The sequence below is a fragment of the Taudactylus pleione genome, unplaced genomic scaffold (genome assembly GCF_031769625.1).
Source record: "Taudactylus pleione unplaced genomic scaffold, aTauple2 ptg000566l, whole genome shotgun sequence".
NCBI lineage: Eukaryota > Metazoa > Chordata > Amphibia > Anura > Myobatrachidae > Taudactylus > Taudactylus pleione.
This window is the reverse complement of record NW_028284968.1, coordinates 335,919-346,329: the sequence shown is the minus strand read 5'-3', so window position 1 is coordinate 346,329 and position 10,411 is coordinate 335,919. Positions and strand designations below refer to the sequence as shown.

Genomic DNA, 10,411 nt, shown 5'->3' with positions numbered 1-10,411 from the left:
GACTACAGGTGTCAGGGGTCCTTAATGTCTGGGAATGCTGGTACTTTTTGTTCTACAAGCTGCTCATACGTTGCTGTGTGCTGGGCTACGGTGGGTTCAGGGAGGCTGCTGCTGTGCGGAGGGGAGAAATTGCAATGATCACCCACCCCCCCTTTTTCAGTGATTTGTAGATCAATTTCAGCAAACACAGATCTGCCAATTGTGAAAGGCTCCATCATTTTACTAGTAACGGTCTGCAAATCTGCTGATCCTCTCCATACACTAGCAATCTACAGCCCCAATCCATCTGTGACAGCCAACATGTTGGACAATCTGATTTACCAAATCCAATCACTGTTTGGTTGCAATCTGCGATCTGTGAAGCCCCATACATTGCAGATTATATTATACACAATCAGCTGCAAATTGCAGAATTGCCACAATCGATTGCTGACGTATGGGGGCCTTTACTCACCCCAAAGTGTTCCCCTCCTGGCCAGACCGGCTCTATACATAAACAGGGAAGCAATCTGAGATTCAGCATGATCAGTGCTATGTGCTAGGCTGAGTCTTACCTGCACACTGCCCCGGCGGCAGCAGCCACTACACACCTGGGGAAGCACCTGAGACACGTTACATAGGCAATAAGGCAGTGGTTCTCAAACTCGGTCCTCAGGACCCCGTACAGGTCACGTTTTCCAGGTCATCCAGCAGGAGCACAGGTGTACTCATTACTCACTGACACAGTTTAAAAGATTCACAGGTGGAGCTAATTATTTTCACTTATGATTCTGTGAGGCTCCCAAACGCGGTCCTCAAAGCTCCCCAGCAGTTCAGGTGTAAAGCTGCATACACACACGACGATTTAGTTAATGAACGATTTTAGTAAACGATTTTCTCCCTTGAAAAAATGAACTAAAATCATTTACTAAAGTTGTTCATTTACTATGTTCATTTAAATGTAATGAACGATTTTTTAGCACTACAAACGATTTTTGCATCTTCCCTTACTGAAAATCGTTGAGTTGACAAGTCTGACTGAACTACAAACGTGAACGCGCATGAACGATAATCGTTCATCGTTTGACTCAGAAAGTGAATGATTTTTACAAACGATTATCGTTAAATAATATCGTTTAACGATAATCGTTCAAAAAATCGTTGTGTGTGTATGCAGCTCTAGAGATATCCATGGTTGAGCACAGGGGGTTAAATAACTGACTGAGATACTAATTAAGTCACCTGTGCTCAACCATGGCTATCTCTAAACCCTGAACTGTTGGGGAGCTTCTGGACTAGGTGAAGAACGACCAGAATAAATATAGCGGCATGGTGGGAGTGGGCATGCTGATTTCCATGTCTCTTACACCCCTCGTGTTTGCTATGTAACAATCCTCTACACACAGGTGAGTAAATCTATTTTGCTGCAACAGTAATTATCCCACCTGCTTCCTTAGACAGATATCCTGAAAACATGACATGTTGGGGGCACTTGAGGGTTGAACTTGAGAACCATTGCACTACAGCGCAGCCTATAACTAAATGCCCCCCTGCATACCTCCTAACATTGCAGGCGAGTATTTCGGGACAGGAGGAATAATCGCATAAGGAGGGACTGTGGGGCTGATTCAGCAGTGTGCGCAGATTCCTGATTATCAGGAAATATCAAAATCATCCACAGAAACCACGGAGTAACTCGTACCCGGCATCTACGTCCCCAATGACCCTTTCACACAGGAAATCAAATTCCGGGTAACGCACTTTTACCCAGTAATTTGCAGATCACACGGGTTTTTTCTGTGTGAAAGGGTCAACTCGGGTCGAAATTGCCGGGTCTCCACCCTGGTAAAAAAGCAGCAAATATCCCTATTGCATGCTAATACAGCAATAACATTAGTGATGGGACTTTATTGTGCATTAAAGAGTTAAACCTGGCAGTAACACTGCTCACCACAGAGAGAACAGATGAAAATCCCAATATAAATGTTTTGTTGTTTGCATGAAGTATTTTTAAAAGAGAGAACTTTTTTTAACTAACATATTTTTTTCGCAAATTAAATTTTTTTTTTTCGTTACATGATTGGAATTTATTAGCTGTGTAATCTGTAAAAAAAAAAATGCAAAATCCCTATTTTTGGCTAAAAATGTGGGGATTTCTTTCAGAACCCTTTGGACACTCCCCCCTAATGATAAATGACCCCCAAAATATTTTGTAAGTTGCGCACTTTGGCAAAAAAATGACAACGCAAATTATGGGTAAAAAAAAAAAAATTGAAAATGGTTTAATGTACTGGGTCTGTTTTTTCAGGGGACGGTATGGATGTGTGAAGTGTTTTCAACATCGCACGCGGTCGCATCAGGTGGTTTTTTACGGTTTTTAAAACTGCATTTGTACGACACGTAAAATATGCTTGCACCCATTTTAACGTACCCCCAATTTACGTGGAACAGTAATTTCCTGGGAAAAAAATTGCTTCCTATCATTTTCAACCGTTTTTTTTTTTTTTTCACCCAAAATGTCACTAAAGTGCGCAACTTACAATTTTTTGGGGGGGTAATTTATCATTAGGGGGGGTGTCTGAAAGAAATCCCCAAATTTTCAGCCAAAAATAGGGAATTTGCTAATTTTTTCATCAGGGATGGAGAAAAATTATCTCCAGTTTTTTTTTCGCCAATTGCGTATTCGTCTGTTTTTTTTTGGTGAAAATATCAAATTTTTTTTTGGGAAAAATGTCCGTTTTCGACTATATTGAAATAAAACTGCAGTTTAGGCCGCTAATTGAATACGGCCCTTAGATTGTTGCTGGGCAGTGTCCAGTATACAGTAGAGTGTGTATAACTCTGCGGCTGGTAAAACATCTGGGTCTGTCCGTTGTCATGGAACGCCAGGGAGGAAAGGCACATGCGCAGTTGCACATATCAGAGGTCTGGGCTGTCTGGCTGAGCTCCGGCCGGTCCTAGCGACCGCTACGTCAGCTCTCCTTGCAGATGGGCCCAGTTGCTGGGCTGTGTGGCCAGTTGATGGGGTGGTGGCTCCGCCCCCTCATGCAGATTCCTATACATAACACTATGGTGACAGGTGCTGCTTGCTCGCTAAGGGGCACAGTCATGGCATTCGCAGAGGGCGTAGTTACACCTCCCCTGTACTCCTGGGCCTCTGAAGGGTAATTTGTACCCGCCGCACTTTCTGCATCCCTGGTCAGAACCACCGAGTATCACACCGCTGCCTCCGCAATGCTATTATGGTAAATTGTGGCAATAAGCGTTTTTTTAGACTCTGATGGAATCTCACTCTGTCTCCGGCAGGTGCTAAAGTGCCGTCCTTCTATGAGATGTATAAATGAAATACAGCCACATTGTTGTGTATTACTGACGAGGATTAAGGATGATACAGTATATCATCTACATTAATTGACAGCTTCAGCCCAGTAAAAACCGGAGAGAAAAGTCCTGGTAACTGATTACTGCAGAACTCATTTACTTTGTATTCTGAGCAGCAGAGGCTGCAAACCCTCCACAGACGGGAAAGTGCCTCCTGCAAGTGGATTATATGGAGGAAATAATGAATGGAAAGTTTCTGAGACATTAGTGCATTAGGAATAAGTGCTGAATACAGAAGGGCGACGGGCAACTCTGATGCCAGTGGGACTCCTATGTTGATGATGGGCACAAGAGCAATGAGGGGTTTGGTATAAATATCTGGCCCACATAGAGTTATATATAGAGGAAAGACTAGGGATGGACATCAGGAACTGCTTCCTGGCAACCCACCAATGTGTTATTCATTCAATGCCGGGATTGCAATGGTCGCCAAACTCTGCATATTGCCCTCATTTAGATTGTGAGCCTGTAGGTCCAGGTGTGACTATTGCTCATGTTAAGCCCGGGTTCCAGTGGTTACTTGCTGTTAGCCAGTTAAGATTGTGAGTCTGTAGGTCCAGGTGTGACTATTGCCCTCATTACCCCCACCCTTGGGTTCCACTTCCAGTGGTTACTTGCTGTTAGCCAGTTAAGATTGTGAGCCTGTAGGTCCAGGTGTGACTATTGCCCTCATTACCCCCACCCTTGGGTTCCACTTCCAGTGGTTACTTGCTGTTAGCCAGTTAAGATTGTGAGTCTGTAGGTCCAGGTGTGACTATTGCCCTCATTACCCCCACCCTTGGGTTCCACTTCCAGTAGTTACTTAGGGGCAGACTAGATGGGCCAAGTGGTTCTTATCTGCCATCAAATTCTATGTTTCTATGTTACTTGCTGTTAGCCAGTTTAGAGTGTGAGCTTGTAGGTCCAGGTGTGCCTATTGCCCTCATTACGCCCACCCTTGGGTTCCACTTCCAGTGGTTACTTGCTGTTAGCCAGTTAAGATTGTGAGCCTGTAGGTCCAGGTGTGACTATTGCCCTCATTACCCCCACCCTTGGGTTCCACTTCCAGTAGTTACTTAGGGGCAGACTAGATGGGCCAAGTGGTTCTTATCTGCCATCAAATTCTATGTTTCTATGTTACTTGCTGTTAGCCAGTTTAGAGTGTGAGCTTGTAGGTCCAGGTGTGCCTATTGCCCTCATTACGCCCACCCTTGGGTTCCACTTCCAGTGATTATTTGCTGTTAGCCAGGTAAGAGTGTGAGCCTGTAGGTCCAGATGGAACGATTGCCCATGTTAGGCCCCCCCTCGAGTACGAGTGGTTACATGCTAAGAGGGAGGTCTTTAATACCTTATTGCTACCAGTTAGCTGTGGAACCCTTGTTATCTTTGTTATTGGGATCAGATACCATGGTCATTATTAGTGTTTTTTACGCTGATCCCTGCGCTACGTAATTGGCGGATGCCCTGCCGTTGAGTTTACACTGATCTTTATACTGTTGTCTCTCCCTGTGCAACTTGTATTTCATGTTTAGATTGAAGCCAGTCCGTGTCCTGTGAGGACAGTGAGACGTTCCGCTTACTATTTCTTGTGCATTGATTTGCCGGCTTTCCAGCTGTCAGACCATTTCATAAACTCTCCAAGTGTTTTGTTTTGTTCCTTCTTACCCAGTGTGAGTATGTTTTAGTCGCCCCAAGTCATTTTCAGAGAATATAGTGTCAATACGGATCGCAAGGCTGCTCGCTGCAAAAATATGCTAATGAATGCGATCGCACGGCAACCGTAGCACTATACCAAGACGCCAACCAATGTATAAAGCCGCCTACTTCCCATTACATATATAGTCAGCGAAAACATCGGTAACATCGGACCCATACGCAGAGTTGTGGTTGAGCCTGACATGACTCACAACCTGCGAAGCTTCCTGTCGCCATGTAGACCACTGGCTGCGTATGCCGTCGCTGGGGCTTAATTATGCGCGCCTGCATTCCGCCGACCACCCCGCCGTCACCACCCTCGAATGGACACTTCCTGTCAATCACTGTGCGATGGCACTGCGTGCTCTCTGCGAACGCTTCCCGATCGCAGCGGCCGGTTCATGCACGCGCACTGCTATCTGTGCGGAATCAGGCCCATAGATCGTAAGCGCAACTGTTTCAAGAACTCATCTGAATCATTAAATATCACTTCATCTTATGTAGGTGCTCTATACATAAACACATTTAGGAGCGAGTCTGTCTGGAGATTTCTGGTAGAACTTGCCACGAGCTACAACCCCAGCTGGGCACCGTGTTTGGGAAGACGTGAGATTTATGTATCCAGCAAATTATCCTCCCTCCCCCCCCCCCTGGAACGGTGGAGGTACCTGGCGGGCCAGGGACTACAGGGGAGAAATATAAATTACAAGCTCAACTGGGCAGGAAAACTGGGCCTGATGTATGCTGCATGAAAATCGATCAGTAAATAAATATCCGTACACGAAGCTGCTCACGTAACAGAAAATATATATATATATATATATTCTTTTTAACCTACGCCAGGCACACAAGGCCAAGTGGTATAAAGCGAGGACTGTATGCACACATTTGCAAACATATGAGATCTGTGCATTGCTATTATTATTATTACATTTTATTGATAGGGCGCCATAAGTGGTCCGCAGCGCCGTACATACAGTACAGGGTAGACAGAACATTACATTACAATACAGTAACCAACTTATAGACAGAGCACAAGTAACAATTAGCAACACAATTCTCCATACACAATACAGCTGGGAAGGTGAAGGCTGTCATAGAAGTGCTAGAGAAGAAGGCTGTGAGACAGTGGGGAGGAGGACCCTGCTCCTAGGAGCTTACAATCTACGATAAGCATCTCATGTGCTAGCCCTTTGCCGTGTGCTGGGGGGATTGTGTGCTTTGTCTTGTCTAGATTAGTCCTTACAAGCACCTGTGATGAACCAATAAGTTGATTTGAGCAACTGCCATCCTGTGTATTACAGACAGGACCTCTCCGTCTGGTGGCACTAGGGGATTCAGAAGATGCCGCCTCTGATACCTGGAGGCCTCCAGGCAGGCCGCTCAGTATAAACTGATTTCATGAGCAGCCAGAGCAGCGTCCCGGTGCTGTCAGGTAGCGAGCGTTGTGTGCTGGAGCGGAGGACCCCTCTAGCAAAGAGACAGCAGCGCAATCAGGCAGCTGACCTCTTTACCCGTCGCAGAGAGCAGTATCTGCAATGTGACCGGCTTATCAAACAGCAGCGTACTGATGAGCTGAGACCCGCCAGTATCGCTGCACATTTACAGGGCTGAAAGTGACACTTTTCTCACAATGGCACCTCTGACAATGATTGATGCTCGGCAATTACTATCGTACGTCCTCCAACCATGCGTATGTCTGCTCAGGGTGTATTCGTACTTATTGCAAGGGCGAAACAGCCATGGAAGTGCCCAGCTACCCGCCTGGGGGTATGACGTAAGCAGGGGCTGGGGTGGCAGCTTTACAGCAGGGGCAGAGGACAGGATATTCGCCCGCGACCCCCAGGATCGATGCAGCAAGACTTACCATCCTTCATACTGTACGCTGCATAATGTTAAGCATACCCTTCAGCTAGTCACAGTGCTGGCTGCTTTTTGTATGGCCTGAACCAATGCTTGGAATGCAGTTATCGATTGACCAATGACATACATACCCCAAGGCATGAGGTACGTTGTGCCTCACGTCTCAGTGTTGTCACTAGTTCCTTTTGGACTGAAAGATTAATTATTGGTTCAACATGCAAAATGGCTGCCTCCCCTGTGTGTGTTTAGGTGACAGGACAACTTTAACATGTATTAAGTGAAGCTGGATTTTAGTTGGGCCTTGCCAAGTTTAGAACCAGTTAATATTGGCCTTATATAGAATAGAACATGGATAACAAAGTCTTTGCTTCATGAAAGTATCAGGCATCAGGGCACTGCTTTATTAATGGACTAAAAGCTCTATTGCCGGCAGAAAAGGGGCCTTTTATAACCTTTTCAGCCCTGTACAGCAGAAGAAAAAGTTTTGTATGGGGAAGCCTATTATACAAGTATGTCAGTGGTACGTTTATCGCGCTGTGACACTGGCTCGGTTATCACCTCAGGCGGATGGTGGGTAAAATTACTTTAGTCTGGGAATAAAGCATTTTTAGAGCATTTTTCACTAACCTTTATCTGGTTAGTTCTCTCTCTATTTCTGGGCTTTCCGTGTCACTGCTCGCACATACAGCTGCCAACAGCGGCCAGCCACGCCAAGCAGTAAGTCAACCTTTTTATTTATTAGCAGTTCTTTGTATTGTGCAACACATATTGCGAAGCACTTCACATAGATGATGGGAACATACAAACTCTACACAGAATGGGCCCTGGCTGCAATTGAACCCATGACCTCTGTGCTTTGAAGAATCGATGCTAACCACCGTGCCACTGTGCTGTACCAATATTTACCACTCCAGGCCAGTACAATAAGAATCTATGTTTAAATTTAAGTTGAATGATTCTTGCCTCTTCTACCCGAACGTTTGGGAAGCTCCCTACTCCCGAGGGCGTTTGGGAGGCTCCCTACTCCTGGTTGCGTTTGGGAGGCTCCCTACTCCTGGTTGCGTTTGGGAGGCTCCCTACTCCTGGTTGCGTTTGGGAGGCGCCCTACTCCCGGGCGCATTTGGGAGGCTCCCTACTCCTGGGTGCGTTTGGGAGGCTCCCTACTCCTGGCTGGTGCTCGCGGATTTCTGGAAAAGTAGAGAGGTCTGCAAGGCTAGCGCTAACCGTGGCACTGCCCTTGGTGGCGACCCATCCTCCTTTCAAAAGTTGCGCTCTCCCCTCTTCACTCAGCACCCTCAATTCACCGTGATTTAGTTAGTAAGAGGAAGATGGGGCCTCTGCTCCTGGGACTATAAGTGTCAGGGTAACACAGGTGTTGGGGAGCGGAGGACAGAAACCACCGTGAGAATCTGCTGGACGTTTCTCCTTCATGTCATCGGCCGGAGCTCCTTATGGGGGCACTGCGAGGACATTAAAGTAAACCACCGGATGGATCATCCAATGCTTTAGGTGCCCCCTAATTATTAGCACACTAAGTAACTGCGAACTTTGCATAGTGGTAGCGCCGGAAAGGTCTGACCCAATTAATCTACCAGCTGCCCTAATGTGGGCGTCAGTGGAATACACACAAAATGTGACTGTATTTTCCATCAGTGCCACATAGAGCTTAATGCTGGCAGAAAATATCATAGGTTATAACATGAAAGGTTACTGTACAACTACCGCCAGGTTAGGCGTGCATCGAACGTCGGACAAGGAGGACGCTGGCGCAGACCTTGGCACCTCGTCAACTCCAATATACAGCGGTGATTGATAAATTAACAAATATGCCCTGGAATGAGAAAATACAAATTTTCCTGAAAATCCAGAGTTAAGCAGCCATGAAAGAAAGGACAGAAAATCCCGGCCAAGATATATCTGCGTTTGTCGTTTGTTAGGATTAATGCAACATTGTTCTGGCACAGACAAGAGATTTGATTTCCAAGAGCTAAAATTGGATCCTGAGAGTCAGAAATATTTTACCCAAATACGTCCTCAGTGTATTCACACATTCTTGAAAGCATCTGCCAGCTGAAATGAAATTGGTGGCAACACGAGCTGCCGGCGTAATGAGGAACTCTGGCGAGTCAGTGGAATAAAACTGCGCAGCTAATATTCTGAATGGATATGGTTAAATCATGTAACCGTGAACCCTAAACTCCTGGTTCTGTATTTCTTCCCAACGTCTGACTGGTAAAAGGTCCGCCCCGCCTGTAGCTCGGGAACATACGGCTGTGCGACATCTCTCGGCCCTACGATGGCGTTAACCTTTAGACCCATGATAAAATAACTCGCTGCGAATAGAGAGATTGTTTCTGTCCTTTGCCCGCCAGCTATATATTTTTTTTTCCTTTAATACATTGTAGCACAAATATCCAGCATTTCAATACGGTGACACCTGTCAGATCTTTGACTGAGCAATTTATTTATTTTTTTTACACGTTTCAAGCGAGGAATATTGGAGAGAAGACAACATTGGAGAAATGACGGCGCTGTGCTGGGTAACTGGCATTACAGACGCAGAGAGGCGCCAGGCGCATAAATCACCGGGGAAAATAAGCTTAGTACAAAACCTATAACTCCATTTACATTATATTATAGCACAGCAGACTGTGTCCCCTCAGGCTAATGGGAGGAATGTCTCATATTCCTACGGTAATGATACATAAGTTATTCCTGCAATGAGCTAGTGTAACATTTGGGGGTCTATTCATCTTCGGGGGCCGCGGGGGACACGCCTCACCGGAGCAATTCAGCTTTGTTCCGGAGCGGAGACAGCTGCCCCCCTGCAGAAGTAGCAGCGTTACTTACCTCCCCCGTGGTGAAAGGTCATGTATGCACAAAGCCGCTGGGGAAGCAATATGGAGGTATAGAGGGATCCCTTTCGCATCCCTGGAACTTCTTCCCGTAGGAAGGAGCGCGGCTTCGACAACAAGCTCCATCTGAAGATGACATTTGTTCTTGCCGGCAAACTCAGAAAACTTTAAGTTTTTGGAGTTTGCAGAATATCAGGTGGTCCCATCGGAATATCAGGTGGTCCCATCGGAATATCAGGTGGTCCCATTGGAATATCAGGTGGTCCTATTGGACCCCTGATGATGAATGGCCCGTTACCAGTTTCCGCACCTGTAACGGGCCATTTAGTGATGATGTGTGGGCGTATGTCAGCGTAGTTTGCCGACTGGATGCCTGACATATGAATGCAGTGTAATAAATGCTCTAGATGAGAGGTGCGCAAACTAAATGATGGGTACCCAAGTCCCATTATTTGAGGAACCGCCTCTCTTTGGCCCCAGAAAAATGACACACTGACAATTAAACAAAGGCAAAATAAAATGCAGGTGCACACTCTCAGCACTAATGCCCTCATTCAGAGGCGGTCGCAAGAAGCCAGCGTTCGTTCTGAATGATGGCGGCCGCATCTATTTTTTTAGTGCGGCCTCCTGGTCGCTAGCTAAGCTGTGGGTTACCACCC

The 10,411-nt window shown here is 46.1% G+C and overlaps 1 protein-coding gene across 1 annotated transcript in view; it reads left to right on the top strand.

The window, feature by feature from the left end:
- The first annotated feature begins 1,318 nt into the window (after window positions 1–1,318).
- Window positions 1,319–10,411, top strand: part of OLFM1 (olfactomedin 1) — a 109,522-nt gene continuing 100,429 nt past the window's right edge. The window contains exon 1 of the mRNA XM_088453036.1: window positions 1,319–1,385. The gene's annotated coding sequence lies outside the window, so the exon portion shown is untranslated. The remainder of the gene's footprint in view (window positions 1,386–10,411) is intronic.